This window comes from Puntigrus tetrazona, chromosome 23, assembly GCF_018831695.1.
Source record: "Puntigrus tetrazona isolate hp1 chromosome 23, ASM1883169v1, whole genome shotgun sequence".
Classification (NCBI taxonomy): Eukaryota; Metazoa; Chordata; class Actinopteri; order Cypriniformes; family Cyprinidae; genus Puntigrus; species Puntigrus tetrazona.
The window spans coordinates 7,118,727-7,135,174 of NC_056721.1; the positions used below are offsets into that span (position 1 = coordinate 7,118,727).

At 37.4% G+C, this 16,448-nt stretch overlaps 1 pseudogene; it reads left to right on the plus strand.

The window, feature by feature from the left end:
- Nucleotides 1-654: 654 nt before the first annotated feature.
- On the plus strand, nucleotides 655-6,665 carry LOC122328453 (annotated as a pseudogene).
- Nucleotides 6,666-16,448: the final 9,783 nt, after the last annotated feature.

A 16,448-nucleotide genomic window follows, 5' to 3' on the forward strand; every position in this document is an offset into this window, starting at 1 on the left:
CTATTTTTTTAAATTAGGTACATTTGTAATACAAGTAAATTTGTCATCAGATCATCAAAGACACCTCGGCGTGGCCTGTAAAATGTCCTAAAAACTCTATGATAATCACTGCAAATTATTCATTAAAACGTGTTATTGTAATTCCGACGTGCCTAGTTCAGTTCGTTGCAGAGCATGATTTATCTCCTAACACATTTTGCGTTTGCCAACGTTGAGAAATCTGCCATCATATTAACTCCTAAACGTTTCGAATATATAAATAATTTGTAACATTGCCACTATTAAGGTAACTTACTGCTCGCGCCGTCAGCTCACTTTTCGCGCTCAATGCGAGTTTAACATCTAAAAAAAGATGCGGTTCTGTGAGTCGGCAAAAGTGACTCGGAGAACCGCTCTTACCGATTCAGTCTGATTCGCGAATGAATCGCTTGTCCCGGAACAGGCTCGTTTGATTCCGTGAAAGATTCAACTAAAAAGAACGACTCGCTCGCGATTCGAACGGCGATATACAACATTCTAGAGCGGAGAAAGGCAGCGGATTCCTCTCATACTGCCACCAAAAGAGACACACACAGAGACGGGCGCATTTTCCCACATAATTAGCTGGAGGCACGGCCATCGGGCGTGCCATCAAACAGCCCTAAACCTGCAAACATGGTGAAGGACCAAGAAGTGGAGCGCATCGCGAAGAAGCTGGACAAAATGGTGCATAAGAAAAACACTGTAAGTGTGACACATTTGTGAAATACGGGCGGGAGAGAGAGAACTGTTGATTTGCCCCACGCGCTCGTTTCGGTTTGTCCTCGTGAAACAAGAACGGGGCCCAGTCGCTGCGCGTGATTATCACCTGTTTCATCCTCATCCAGACCACCGCCGGGCTCTTATTGGCCGGTGCTCGCGCGAAATCGGCGTTTACCTCGCGTTTGTGCGCCGTGATGAGCTGGCAGCTGGTCGTTCTCCAAATTTCTCCGGCGCGAACAAAAGACTCCATTTAAGCCACCACTTCGCCCCAGCCAGACCCGAAACGCGGCGTTTGTACGCGGTTTTGCGCGAGCCGACCTATAAGCCGAAGAAGCCCGTGTTTACGTCCGGAGAAGTTGTTGTGTAACCGCTCTTCCTCCTCGTTGTGATTTGTAATCTCCAGGACGGTGCCATCGACCTGCTCCGGGAGCCGAAGAACACGAAGATGTCTTTGGAGACCTTGCAGGTATCTCAGCGGGGCCGGGGCCGGCGTCTGCGGGCTGAGCATGTGCTGCCTTGGGGTCCGTGATGATGGCTTTCTCGCGGTCAGGAATCCCAGGCTGTTTGTAATGGCACGCTGCCCTACTGTTCAGAATGGGTAGAGTCGGTGTTTATGTCAAATGTACGTGGCCGTAGAATATCTGGATGACCCAGTACCTTGTCCAGAAAGTGCACTATACATCAATCAGTAATCATGGTAGTGATCCTGCATACATTTTTACTCACGATTTGCTCGACTTTCCAAAACTTCCATCGTTTTTTAAAAAAGGCAAAGTACTCATTTTTCTTGTATGCACTGAATGGTGCATATGTTTGAGTGTATATATATATATATATATATATATATATATATATATATATATATAACATAAACGTATGTTAGTATTCTATTCTGAATAGAGCCAGTGTTTCAGATGCACTGCTGTATGAGAGCCTTCACTGTAGGATTATTTTAGTATCATTGTCACTCTTTATTAATGCTTCATATCAGTTTTAACACATTTAGTTTTAGTTTTTAGCTAGGTTTTGCCATTTGGATTAGTTTTATTACACCTATATAGTAATTCCATTTCATTTTTTTATTAGTTAACCAAGTTAAACAATTGAAATGAAATATTTATTTCAGCTTTAGTTCATTTTACTGGTTTTAAGTAGTTAACTAATACCTCTGGGATGGATGTATTCAGTGTGGTTGGAGTTAATGTACAGATCAACATGCCTTAAATTAGTCCCTGCTATTTATATACAGCAGAGCAGTGATACAGAAGAAATAGGTGTACTTTTTAGGTGTTTTAGTCTTTCCAGATCAGTGTCTGATTTATTGTGTACTGCATTCAAATGGCTGAAAATCCTAAGCCGTCATTCGCTGAATGATCAGCTAGTCGAAGCATCACAGTTAGTTTTTTGATAGTCGATGGGGATCTATAAAGTTACAATGCGCCGTGAAATTGGTTGTTTGTGGCAGTCAAGTGGTATATTTGACGTAAAAGCGCAATCTCCCGTCCGTTTCATGCGCCACGCCGCAGTCCACGCGGATCGGGATGTCGTGAATGCGTGAGGAAGCAGAGCTCGGATGAGGAGGTGCAGACACTGGCCAAATCTCTCATCAAGACCTGGAAGAAACTGCTGGGTACTGCATTCCCGCTCACGCCGCACAACTTAAAAGATGATGTTTCAGTTATTTTAGGAGTGAATGGCGGTGCGGATGAAGTTGCTCTGAGACGATTAATCACATCCAAAATAAACATGCATGCATATATGCACACACACACACACACACACACACACACACACACACAATAAATAAACACAGCACACACACACACACACACGTATATTATGTAATTAAACTTTTTTTTTTTTTGATTGGATTGATCAATTGTTTGACAGCACTACTGCTGTGTTTGTTTTCCAGCTCTTATTGATGTTAACTCAATGCTCATGTGTTCTGGATATTAACGTGAGTATTCTTTTATGCAGATGGTTCTGAGGGTAAATCGGAGGAGAAGAAAAAGGAGGGTCTCCTCTCCAGTCCTTGCGCTTCTAAAGACTGTCCTGGATCCAGTGACACCAGGTGTGTGCATTCTAACTATTAAAGTGGAAAAAGGAGGGAAACACAGTATATTTCAGCTAGCATAATGCTTATATATATATATATATATATATATATATATTACACTCTTCAATATTTATTTTACATGTATTTACTAAATTAGGTAGCAATTTGAAAATAAGTCATAAAAGAATGTACTTGATGGGGAAAAAATGTACATGTAAAATAAACAGATATATTATCTTGATAGCAACTTCTAGATTATTTAAGCCTGTTTGAGTATATTTTGCAAATATTTAACAGTAATATTCGCTCACCGGTATTGTTTTTTTTAAGATATGATAAAAAGTATAAAATGTTGTTACCTTTCGATTATCTAGTAACAAACCGAGACCCCAAAACCCTCACCACCCCGTCACCCCCAAGTTCACCACCTTCCCACCGGCCCCGTGGCGACGGACAGCGTATGCACCAAGTGCAGAGAGCTGCTGGTGGCGGCCCACAGACCGATGGTAAAAGCTGAACCGCTTCACCTGGTTGTTAATGCACCGAAAAAGCTAATACTGCTATTTACAAAATAAGCTTTTTCACTCGAATACGAAAGAAAGTCGCCTGCACCAGATAACTTGAGGGATATCGAGGAACTAAACTGTTATTAAATGTATTTTTTGCAAAAGACGATTATGGTTGCATTTGTTAGTGTTGGGATTTTAAAAGTTGAGCTGAGTTTATATACTGGAGTTAATTCGGAGTTGATTCAGGCTTTGTGTTTTTTTTCCTCAGGTGATTACCAGACGATCGGCGTAGACTGTGAACACCTGGCAGCACAGATTGAAGATTATATCCTTCTCGGTTATTAACAAAAAGCTGCGTTAGCTGATGCTCAACACTGGTCTAGGATAGATCTGGGAGAAAGCTATACGTGGCATTTCTATTTAACTTGAAAGCGGTTATTTGAGGGCGCAGGACCAAGTATGCGATTCGAAATCTGCCGTCTCTGAGCCAATCACTCGATCCATAAACGAGCCAAATCACTCCAGAGCTACAGGAAAATACATCACATAGTTGATGGCACCATAAGAACACGTGTTCACAAACCTTTCGCCTGCGATTATCTGAGCTGTGAAAGGCGGCAGATAGAGAAAAGAATGCTTTTAAGAGCCCTTAGAAATCATCTAATGCGTGTCAAAAATAAAGAAAAAATTAAAAATAGATGCTCCACCAAAGAGCAAAAAAAAAAAAATTCAAGATTTTTTTATTTATTCATCTTTATTATTATAAAGTGCAATGAAGTGCTCAGGGCGTGTTAATTGCACTTTATAAGAATACGCATGCAATCCTTTTTCTATTTGGGATACACAACTAAATTAATTTCAGGAGTGTTTTGTTCTTTGGTGGAATCTAAAACCTACTATAACACAAACTACTGTTTGAAAGTTATGAAAGTTGTAAAATATTTATTACAATATATAATAACTGTTTTCTAATAGTAAAATCTCATTTATTTCTGTATGGTGCTTCATAAATCAATCTAATATGCTGAGTTGCAGCTTAGGGAACATTTTTCGATTATATGTTGTGCTGCTTAATATTTTTGTGTAAATGGCAAAGTGCAATCAAATTGAAAGTTCACGAGCACATTTATTTGAAATAGAAATCTTTTGTAAGAACAAATGCCTTTACTGTAACACTTGCATCGTTTTGAATACAAGTATCATGGGGTGGATGGATATGTTGGTGATTAACACCAATACAAACCTCTGAATAGAGAAAGATGTATTTTTTCCTGTACATTGTGTAGCAACATCTACAATTAGGTGACATTTGACCTTGACCTTTTACCTCAAACAAACAGTGCAATATTTTAATTAGTCGCACAGTACTTAGGCTTTTTGTTTGCGTTTCCATTCGCCAGCGAACAACGTTTTACTTAGTCGTCTTGCTGTGAAAGGAGAAACTATTTAACGCCTTTTAAAGAACGCACGCTCCATCTTTAAAGGAACATGTAAAATAATGGCCGGTGTGTGCTTTCTTGACTGTACACCATGACACGTATCTACCAGGAGTTCAAGTCCACTGACATGAAGTACAAGACCAGACTGAGGAGTCGCATCTCCAACCTCAAGGACCAGAAAAACCCAGACTTGCGCCGGAACGTCTTGTGCGGCAACATCTCTGCAGACCGCATCGCCAGCATGACCGCAGAGGTACGCTCGGGTTCGACTTTGGCCCGCCAAGCGCTAAACCGCAGCTTCTCTGCAGGATGTGAAGTGGTGTGTTTGTGTTAATTGCGTGTTTGGCAGGAGATGGCCAGCGCAGAGCTCAAAGAGATCAGGAAAGCGCTGACCAAGGAGTCCATTCGAGAGCATCAGCTCTCCAAAGTGGGCGGCACCGAGACGGACATGTTCGTCTGTGGAAAATGCAAGGGCAAGAACTGCACTTACACTCAGGTATGCCCGTTACAACAGACCAGAAATGTTTAAACTTGCCATGGCTCTCAATCTTGAAGCTTGACTCGGGTTACGAGTCCTCCTGAAAGGATCTGCACACTTAAGCAATATGTAAAATAAAAAAGAGAGAGAGAGAGATTCTGAAACGCAAACGGCCTCGCCGTCTTTGATTCCCAAGTCTTTGATTCGTTCGCATGTCTGTGGGCTTAAACTGCATGGAAGCATGAAACGAGCAGGAATGCACCATCTCTCTCCGCAGGTCCAGACACGCAGCGCAGATGAACCCATGACCACCTTCGTGCTGTGCAACGAGTGTGGAAACCGGTGGAAGGTAAGACTCTTTTGGTTTATTTATCCCGCAGTGTCTTGAGTCACCTGGCTTGCTGAAAAAAAACCCTCGCGTCCGTTGATGCATGTCTGTATAGTTTAGCCACACGGTGGCGGTGTTTACTTGCTGTAGGCAGACTTCACAGCTGGACTAACTAATAAAACTTTATTGACTTGACCGGAAATCGTTCGTTTAAAACGAGTTGAATGCAATAGAAGGAGATAAACTAGGGGAGACCTGGGTTAGTTGTCACAAGGTTTACATCACAGTAGCTGTAAGATAAATGCTGGTGTTTTCCGGCAGTTATAGTTTTAAAAAAATGTAACAGAAAAATGATATTTAGAATGTTTAGAATTCAAGATTTTATATTAAAAATACTTTGACATTTTTACTACACACACATACATGTATTTAAGGAGGTTTTTATATTTTTATTAGGAAACAAGCAATTCAGTTTTTTTTCCGCTAGGTGTTATTGTTTATTTCTAGAAAATGCACCCGCATCTTATATCTGTGTATTAATTTGTCCTGTTTTCTCTTTTCATAGTTTTGTTAAAGACTAAAGTGAGCAGGATTCTTCATATGAAGAGATGACCTGAATTCACAGTATAAGGAAATTAGTTTTTTTTTCTTTTCAGAAAAAAACAAACCTGATGTCCTTTTTTTCATATATATAAATATACATGCATTTTCATAGCTTTGTAATATAGAATGAGTGTTGCTACTTCAAAAAGCTATTTCTGTATTTTTTTTTCCTTTTTTTACTGGTGTAATATTATTGCCTTTCACGCACTGCCGATAACTTAAGTCAGCTGGCTTGTTCAGTCTTGCTTTGCCTTTTGATATAGAGCTTGTGCCTTTCTGCTCTATGAGTGCCAAGTAATTGCTGAAAGAATTTGTACACATTCATACATATGTCGATTTAGTTTTTTTTTTTGTTTTTTTTTTGTGGGGGAACATGTGCATTTCATATGTTTATGCACTTTGCAGATGATTTATTTAACCAAATCTTAAATGATTGGTTACTTTTTCCAGAGTTTGGAAAGACTTAAAGGATTATAGTTAATATTTGAGCCTTAGTGTAGGGCGGAGTTTGCTTCTTGTAGAGAACCGGACGGGAGAAAAAACAGAATGTGGTACATAATTAAAGGTTCATATGTATTGTATGAATAATTGGACTGTTCTGTCTCAGTAAATTTGGCTAAGAATATATTGTGGTTTGAGTGTGTTATTGTTTGAGATGGGCACACGAACAGTCAGTTGAATTAAAAAAAAATAAATAAATAATCTGAACATGGGTTTATAAAAGTGATTTGTATGACTGTGCACCATATTTAAAGTCATTCTAAAGATAGTTTTAAGAGAGGAACGGAACTAAATTTAGTCATTACTCTCTTAAAGTCTGCGCACAAAGCATTTAAAGTCTTTTTATTAATACACCAAAAACAATAACATCGTGAAATATTAAAATTTTTAAATAAGGGTTTTCTATTTTAGTATATTTTAAAATGTAATTTATTTCCGCGATGCAAAGCTGAATTTTCAGCATCATTGCTCCAGTCTTCAGTGTCCCGTGATCCTTCAGAAGTCATTCTCACATTTCTCACCATCACCAGTGTTGTGCTGCAGTGTACTTTTTGCGGAAACTTCATTCATTTTATTTTCAGGATTCTTTAATGAATGGAGTGTTCAAAATAACATGTTTTTGAAATACCAATATTTGTAACATCATAAATGTTTTTACTGTTGCAGTTGATAAAGTTAATGCATCTTTGCTGCATTTTGATGGAAAAAAAAATATATATATATATAATATTTTTTTTTTTAATCCAACTTTTTGGTGGGGATCATAAGTGTTTTCAAATATAATCCAGCAATATTTGATGTCATTTAGATTAACCGCTTATATTTTGGTAGCAATGGTGCAATTTAAACCGCTTTTTTAAAAAAATATGACAGAAATGCACCATAAAGCACCATCTGCATTCATTATATCATACTATGCAAAACATTTCACCCAAAAAATGGTCAAAGGAAGACATTTGATGCTTGTTTCCAGATGTTTTCCACTAGAGGGAGCAGTCAGCCAGCACTGTGTTTGTCTGCTGTATTAACTGAACTTTGTGTCATGATCTGACCAGGCTGATGATTTAATCCAGCGTTTGATCTCCTTGATCCTGAGGACTTGCACATGAAACTGCTCCTATATTTTGGAAACGTCCCAGTGGCGTCCTCGTATTGCTGAGCCAATCTTAATCAAATCTGAGAATAGAACCGACCTTTGTGACTTGCGTAAAGGCACAGCTGGTGAAATATGTCTGGCCTTTGCCTGAGCCGTAATTTTCCCCAAGCTGTCACAACATTTCTTAATTACGCCGACTGAAAATAAACGCTGTCAGATCTGGTTTTGCATCGAGGAGATCAGCGTAAGGAGCTCGTGGACGAGTCTGAATAGCGCCCGCATTTGGGTTTAGATCGTTAAGAAAACGGAGGGCTTTGAACCTGTGATGGGTCGGAGGAAACGTGGAGGAAATCTCACAACCAACTGTGTCCTTTGAGTCGCCAGGAGGTTATGAGGAATTAAAGGGTCAGTAGATAGAGGTTTAGATCTGCTGATTTCAAATGAACGCTTGGTTAATGGAAACGCGAGGAAATTTCTAGGCCTTTCAAGGGAATGAACTACAGTTCGAAACTTCAGGTGAAGGAAAGGAAAGGAGGATGTTTTTTTACATGCACACTGTGTAATCAGAGAGCCATTTATAACGTATTCAACGTTTTGTTACTAAAGAATTATTACCATTCTCAACCTCCACATCCCAGTGTGAATGCTGCTCGTCACAAGCGCATGCAAAGACTAACATGCAATGTTTAATACAGTCACAAAGAAACACAATGGCAAATAATGTTAAGGATTTGAGTTAAAGTAGAAAAAAGTAGGTAATGTAATAATTAAAATAAGCTACTAATTAACTGCCTTAAACGTGTAAAATATAAAGTATATAAAAGTTTTGGTCACACCTTTTAATTCAGGTCTAATTCTTCTTTTAATTAACTATTAACTATGACTTGTCAAACCATGCTTATTAATAGGTAACTGTTAAATATAGGTGTTGGGTAGGGAGGCAGAACATGTGTTTTAGAAGTACTAATGATCAACCAATATGCTAGCAACATGCATGATAGTTAGCAACTAGTTAATAGCGACAATTGGAACCTGTACTAGCGTTACCAAAATGTGTTTCGTGCAACATAGGAGGGACAATGAAACTTTTCTTTTTCCTAGGTATTGTAACATCCAAGTGTGATTGAAAACAGATTTCATCCAGTGGAAACCTTTGGTACTGCATTCACAACTAAGTCTTATTTTGAGATGTCAACCACAAGTTGTTTAAATGTAAGGCTTTGATTTTGTCACATTTTATAGTTGAAACATTTTGGAAAATATATGCTATTCATCTAAACATTTAAAATAATATTTTTGTGCATTTTTTTTTATGAATAATCTAAAGAAGTACACACTAAAAGTCAACAAGTGTAATACTGCTATAAATGGTTGTTCCAAAAAAAGAGTTTTTTAATTTAATTGCGAATAGTTTTTGCTTTTCTGAACAAAAAAAAAAATCATACATTTTTCCTTGATTGTTACATTTTATAGGTGTCTTCTGTAAATCAGTGTAACAACTTTGTCAGGCATATTTACGACAAAAATCAATTATAGACTAATTCATCTCTCCCCAAATACTAATTAGTTGTAATTTTACATTTTTAAATTTAAATTAATGTTAAAACTAATTTAAAACGCGATACAATTAAACATTCTCCCTTGTTCTTTAACGTGTTTTAATATCCACAGAATAAGCATGTTTGAATGTTTACACAAATACTGTGTTACGCTGAATGACGCCGTAACGTTATTCAACCACATTCAAAAAAGACTTTAAAAGTAGACACTCGACTTACATTTAAAGTGCTTTCTACCGACATAAAATCCCTTCCTGAATTCCTTCGATGCAGACGTTGCACTTCGTCTCTGACGCATGTACGAAGTGCAAAAATGCCGAACATAAAGATTGCAGATTGTTATGCAAGCTTCTCTCGTATATTAGGCCATCGAGTTTTTTTTTTTTTTTTTTTTTTTTTTTTTTTACCGAGAATCGCTTCTGGTCTCGGTCACCCTCGGCTCTTATCAGTGAAATCTCCCGCCAGATTCTGTTTGGAATGGAAGCGTGAACCGAGCCTCGTGTTCCACTCCAGGAATGTTTGTGGAACTTGAAGGGGGAGGGAGAAATCTCTCAGTATTGGTATTTCCGTCTCGCATTTTTAGCCATTTGTTTTTTTTTTCCCTTCGTACGTTCAAACTTTATGCAACACAGATGTTCCGAGCAGCGCTGATACGCGCATGAAGCGTTTGTGCCGTACACCGTTGGCTGTTTGAGTCAGCGGTCACCTACACGGCAGAAACAGAACCGCCTGACTGCCGCCTGTGTTTGTTTTGGCAATACGGCAATATTTCCGTACATGTTCGACCGCAACAAGCCAGGAAAAATCCCGGATTCTCGTGCATACTGTATGCGGTCACAGTTAGCCCTGAAAGAATGGAGTCAACAATAATACCACCACAGGAAAACTCGTAGTCCCCTCTAAAAGGGCTTTTCCTACGTGAAAAGTATACCGAGAAGCCAGCGTGAGGAAACATCATTCAGATTTCTATCATCTAGAGCTCTTAATGCTGAACAAAAGTCCTCAAATGCTGCTTGCATCCCGGTCAACTTCCTTAAAGTAAAAGCAGATGTGCGCAGGGGGGTCAAGTGAAGTGTAAATGCTATTTAGAGGGGCACAATGGATCCTGTTACCATCCTATGGGCTTTTCACATTTGTGTGATTGCGCACCCTTGGGTTAATGCTATTTTCTGTTGTACATCACACGAAGCTTCAATCTGGTTAGCCGTTATATGCTGACACAGAACAGGACCTCAAGGAAACGGACCTTTCTCTGCACGCATTGATGTTTGATCGCAGGAAATATCGAACGGAGATGGAGTAACGCTTGTTTTTAAGAACAAGAAGGGGTTTCTGACACATGCTTGGGGTAAAAGTGATCCGACAGCCATAAATACTGCTTTCGATACCTGTTGAGAACAACTGGTTCAGAAAGGTTTATTGTAAATAATGTCATTGGAATAATTATTAATTATTTCAAAAGTAAGGATTCTGGAAGCTTTGAAGGAGGTCTGAATATAATATGCCTTTACAGAAGTAACAATAATGTGATGTGATTTAATATCTTGTTTTAAATATGGTTTTAAATACATATAGTTGTCATTTAAGTTTGCTTATACCCAGCTTTTAGTCTGTGTGTAACCGTGTCATGCCAACGTATGGAAAAGGCAGTCAGCAGTTTATTATCGTATTATTTTACCTTTAGTCTCAACAGCAGAGGTGTAGTTTTATCATGAATACCATGCTTTACATTATATATACTGTGCATATCTATGTACATATGACACACACACACACATATATATATATATATATATATATATACATACAAAATATAAAGATATAGTATATATAAAGATATAGTATATCATTTTTTTTTCTATTTTTCTAAATATATAATCATTGAAAATTATTTATTCATATTATTCAATTATATTAATAATAATATATTTACTAAACATTGCTTTCAAAATATTTAATTATGCATTTAACAAGTCATTGGTTTTCCGTTGTTGGAAAAAAGTAGTTTGTCCACAGTCTTTGAAACAACAAACCTGGAGGGAGGTCGCAGTTACAAGTAAACACCACCAAGATGTGAAACGTTTGTCTCGAGACAATTAACTATACAAGTACAAAGACATCTTTACCACTCACAGTATAAATCTTTCTGCTCACTACTGAAATGAGCAGACTTTAAAAGTGTATGCATTCAGCACTAACACTATTTATATACGCCTCCCGCTAAAATATATGGAATGTAAAAACACAAAATGGTACGTCTGTATGCAGATCCATAATAAGCACTCGATGGACACGCTCCAGTTCAGTGAGGCCTACATGCGACATTAACAATATGAAGGATATAGTGTGTGCATTTTGATTTTGAAAATTGAAAACTTTAGAATTGCATCGCTACCCTTATTTATACTATATAGATTAAATCATTTCAACATTTCAAACCTAGAAAGTATGTGATTTGGCATCGAAACCGCTGAGTGCAGTGTGAAAAGCACTTTGGAGGCACCAGGCTGTAAATGAATAATAACACAAACATCTTTATTATTATTATTATCGTCATCATTTATAGTCATATCTTCTCTTTAAAAAACATTCAAAAAAATCTGCAACCAAGTCAAAGGTTATGGAATATTACAGACGAGTTCTTGATGAAATCATCTCCGCAATGAGCTGGCTCGTTAAAAGGGACCTCAAGTCCCAACCGCAACCTGAAGAGGGCGTCCTGCTACGGCACCCGAGGGTGAGTAATGGTCACAGACTTCAGGAAACAAACTAAACAAATTGGTCCAGAAATCCATAAACATACTCTTTAAAACGTGTAACTTGATTTATTTTAATACAAAATATAATGCTAATGTCAATAAATAAGTGTCCACAGAAGTCCGTGGAGTCAGGGACGGGTGTCACTGCTGCATGTCATGGCGCTGAAAATCTCGTGAGGGTTCACGACAAAAAGAGAAAAATCTCACAGAGCGACCGGGAGAACGCAAGAAAGAGTGAGGGAAGGCGGGCGAGGTGGCTGAAGCGTGCCAAGTGAGCCCTCGACGCTACCAAACCAAAACACAGCGAAACACATCGGGCATCGACAGACTCACAAAGCTCCTCTTAGTTTGAGACTGTTAGAAGGCTAGGTTCATTTTGGCACCTTAAAGAAATCTATGTAAACATAAGCAGCTCTAGGTCACAGTCCCCGTCTCCGATCAAAGTCTGTCTGTTCTGTGCGGCTGTTGAAAGAGGATGAGGACGATTGTTTGGCGAGCGATGCAACAAAGTAGAGCACTCCTATTATTAACTATTATTAAGCCGGCTGCACTGCAAGCGCGGGTTGTGATGTCAATATTAGAGAATACATATTTCATTGTGCTGCTTATTTTGGAACAAAAGAATCTGAATTGCATGTATCGCTTTCATTCATTTGGATCACACAATTTGTAACTAAACTAACAAACTTAATGTGATGCATATTTGTTTATCACGTTACAGAATGAAACAGGTAATATATATATACATATATATTATTTGTAATATATAATAAAATATTTCTGTAAAAGGTTATACGTCTATCATCAGTAAATCCAATTTATTTTAGAATTTTAACTGAATGTTGCTTGTTCAACTAAAGTTTTTTTATTATTATTTAACAATAAACAGATTTGAACAGTTTTAATAAATTATTTTGTAAATAGATTACAAACAGAAGTATAACCAATATTTAATAATAAACAATGGCATGAATATATATCTATCTATCTTTATCTGTATTATGTAGGATTATTCAATATGCATCGCATTAAGATTTAGTTACATATATGTCCAAATCTATGGATATTGAAAATGCAATTCAAATAAATAAGTCTTAAATTCAGCCTTAACATTTCTGTGTAGACTTTCTTTGCCATTACCTAAAACCACTTGAATTTGATCTTTAGAAATACTAATAATCTATAATGATTTGCAAAGAAACAATAAAATGTCATCTTTATAGCACATAATGAATGAATATTCATTTTGAAAACACTAAAATTTAAAGCATTTCAATTACCGCTTTTATTATTTAGTGTTTTAATTTAAATTAAATATATTTGTACAGAAAATTGTAGAATTGGGCAAATGAGATTTATCAGCTTATTAGTTTTGGGCCAGAATTTAATATCAGTGCATCCCAGACTGGAGGCATACATATTTATTAACAATACATATTTATTAAAAACAATAATAATTATTATTATTGTGCATTTAAATGTTATTTTTAAAAATAAACTAGAAAAAAAGATCAAATTTTAATGTTAATATTTAATAGTTCAAATTTCTCATTTTTCAGCAGTGAGATTGATTATTTAAAACTTTTATTTGATTGTTTAAATCTGTTGCATTGCTTCGATCGCAGAGTGTTCACACTGACGCGCATTTTTAAAAAGTTTAACTGAAGTCACTTTCAAAGTGAACTGACGATTTGAGGCGACGTGAGCGCATCTGAGTGGAGTTCAACGAAGACAGGGGAGCTCATGTGATCAGCTGATACAGTACAGTACAGTACAGTACAGTGTCCTCTTATTCGCTTTCAGTGTGAACGCAAAGTGCATGTGAAATGGTGAGAGGTCCACCAGCAAGCTTCCTCTTAAGTGTGTCTTTAAAGAGCTGGACGGTGTGTAACTGTGCGATCCCTGTGTAATCGAAAGTGTTCACTGTCAAAGGCCGCAATGACATTGACATCTCTCTCCCATTGTTTTGAGAAAGTTCACTTAACTTCTATCACACACTCGCACGCACACACAGACACGCATACATCTGGCTTAAGTTAGACTGGTCACATCATTTCAGACAATAAGAGCAATACTAAATATATGTTCATGTACATATATAACCATATACACAACTATTTTACACACATGTTCCAAAATGTACATCTTCATGCACAAGGGGAAAAAGCAAAAATAAAGGCATCAGTTGTTTTTTTTTTTTTTTTTTTTTTTTTTAGTACTACAGTACATGAAGTTCCTCTAAATTGACATGTGACTCTCAAAATCTGACTTTTAGAGTCCTTAATTCATTATACATTTATTTGCTGTAACGATATAAGAACCGATTCCTGAAAGTGCCAGGAAGTACAAAGCGGATGTGGATGTTTTAATTCATTTCAATGTGAAATGATCTAAACTTGAAACTGAAAAAGCTATATATATATATATATATATATATATATATTCTTTTTTACATCAGCAGTCATATAAAACGACTATAACAAAATTTCTCGATTATTGTGGACCCGCCACACAGTACTAGTTTTTTTCAGATTCTGCATTATGAAAGGTTTTGTGATACATAGGTTTCAAGCGGTAGCACAGCTCACAGTGTCTACATCAGTCCAACTGGTTCTCCAATACTCCTATTATGTTTTAAATATCGTTTACATCTGTAAAGAAAATGAGTTTAAGGAGGAGGCGTAACACTGAGCATTAAACACTAATAAATGAAATGTACTGATTAGTTTTTTAGTTTTTTTACGTTTCATGTACAATACTATAAAACCTGTGCAATGGTTTTCTTATTTGTTAATGCTGTGATATTCTCCTTGAAACATGTATGTTGTGTGAAAAACCGACAGAAAAAAACACTGATATGACGTGACGTACTTAAATTCAAATGTATCATTATCTGCTATTATTGCTGTAACATTTATTACAACAACATAAACCAGGATTGAATAACTGCGATTATTATTTTTAGAGGCAGAGCGAGTTTTTACATTTGCAAAGACAGAATATGTGTATATAACGCGCACTGACCTGATAAAGTTAATTTCAATTTCATGATGACTAATCTGCTTTTGCCTAAATAAAAGGCGAGAACACTGAGAAACAGCTTTGCAAAACTGCAGTACCTGAAACTGCCTATAGGAGGTGCCAGAGAGATAAACTCAGAAACAGACACACACACACACACACACACACACACAAGACACACACACACACACACACACACACACACACACACACAGTGAGGCCAGAGAGAGATACAGCGCAATTGAGCACTCAGGGACTTAACAGCTTGCTCGGTATGTCGCATATGTTCCAGATTTTCTTTAATATATGTACAAGAAAAACAAATCCGGTCACAGTTTAACAAAATAAAAAATAAATAACATTAAAATACACATTTTAAAATGTGAGTGACCAGTCTAATTAAGACCATGGCATTCTCTCATTTCATGTTTCATGTTTTCATGTTTGATTCATTTAATATCTCTAAAATTGGCAATCCTCCTCTCTTTTTTTACTGATAACTGTTACTTGAAATCAACAGGCCCACACGAAATCTGTACACACAGAAATCTCAAACAAAATAGTTATGACCTCTTTAACGAAATTCTACGTCCCCCTGCCTTCATGTCTAGTAAATATTTTGGCTAATTTGATACTGCTTTCAGCTACCAGTATTAGTTTAGTACTCTCATTCTAACCGTATAATTCATTCCACAGATTTTCCTCAAAATCAGTGCAGAAAATCTGGAAAATTTATGTGGGCCTGGAAATTGATTTTTATTGAAAATAGAGTTTTTTGCTCATTTGTTTAGCACTTGAGAAAGTGCCATTTTCATTTACTTGATGTAGCTAATCGCTCTCACTCCTCGCCTCAAAGAGCCAGTTCTGAGCACAGAGACAGTGGACAGCTGGCGGGTCAGGAGAGAGGAGTGATTGGTCAGGCTACCCAGTGTATGTTATTGCAGAGGCTCCTCTCAGCTGTCTTCGCAGAGAGACGCCAGGAGATTGTAAAGTAGCAAAGGCAGCTCTATGAAAAAGAGAAAGATGGCTGTGAAAATCAGTAGTTGATACTGCTGCTGCCACACACGCTTGGAATGCAGATGGGAAAAAAGAGGATTCGAAATGAAAACTGCATTTTTCAACCCAGTGCCTTCCAGTTTCAGTCTGTGCAGGTTCAGGAGAAACACTAAAAATGAGGGATTCCCTCAAAAATGACAGAGGAAAATGGAGTAAGGTAAAAAAATGGCATCCAACCATGATCATATGTGCAAAGGAGTACTTTCCTTTGAGGTTGTGCAATGGAGAGAGATGGAGGGAAATGGAGAAATCGGGTGGCGAGAGTGAGTGAAAAAGAGGCTGGAGGCGGGGTCTATGAC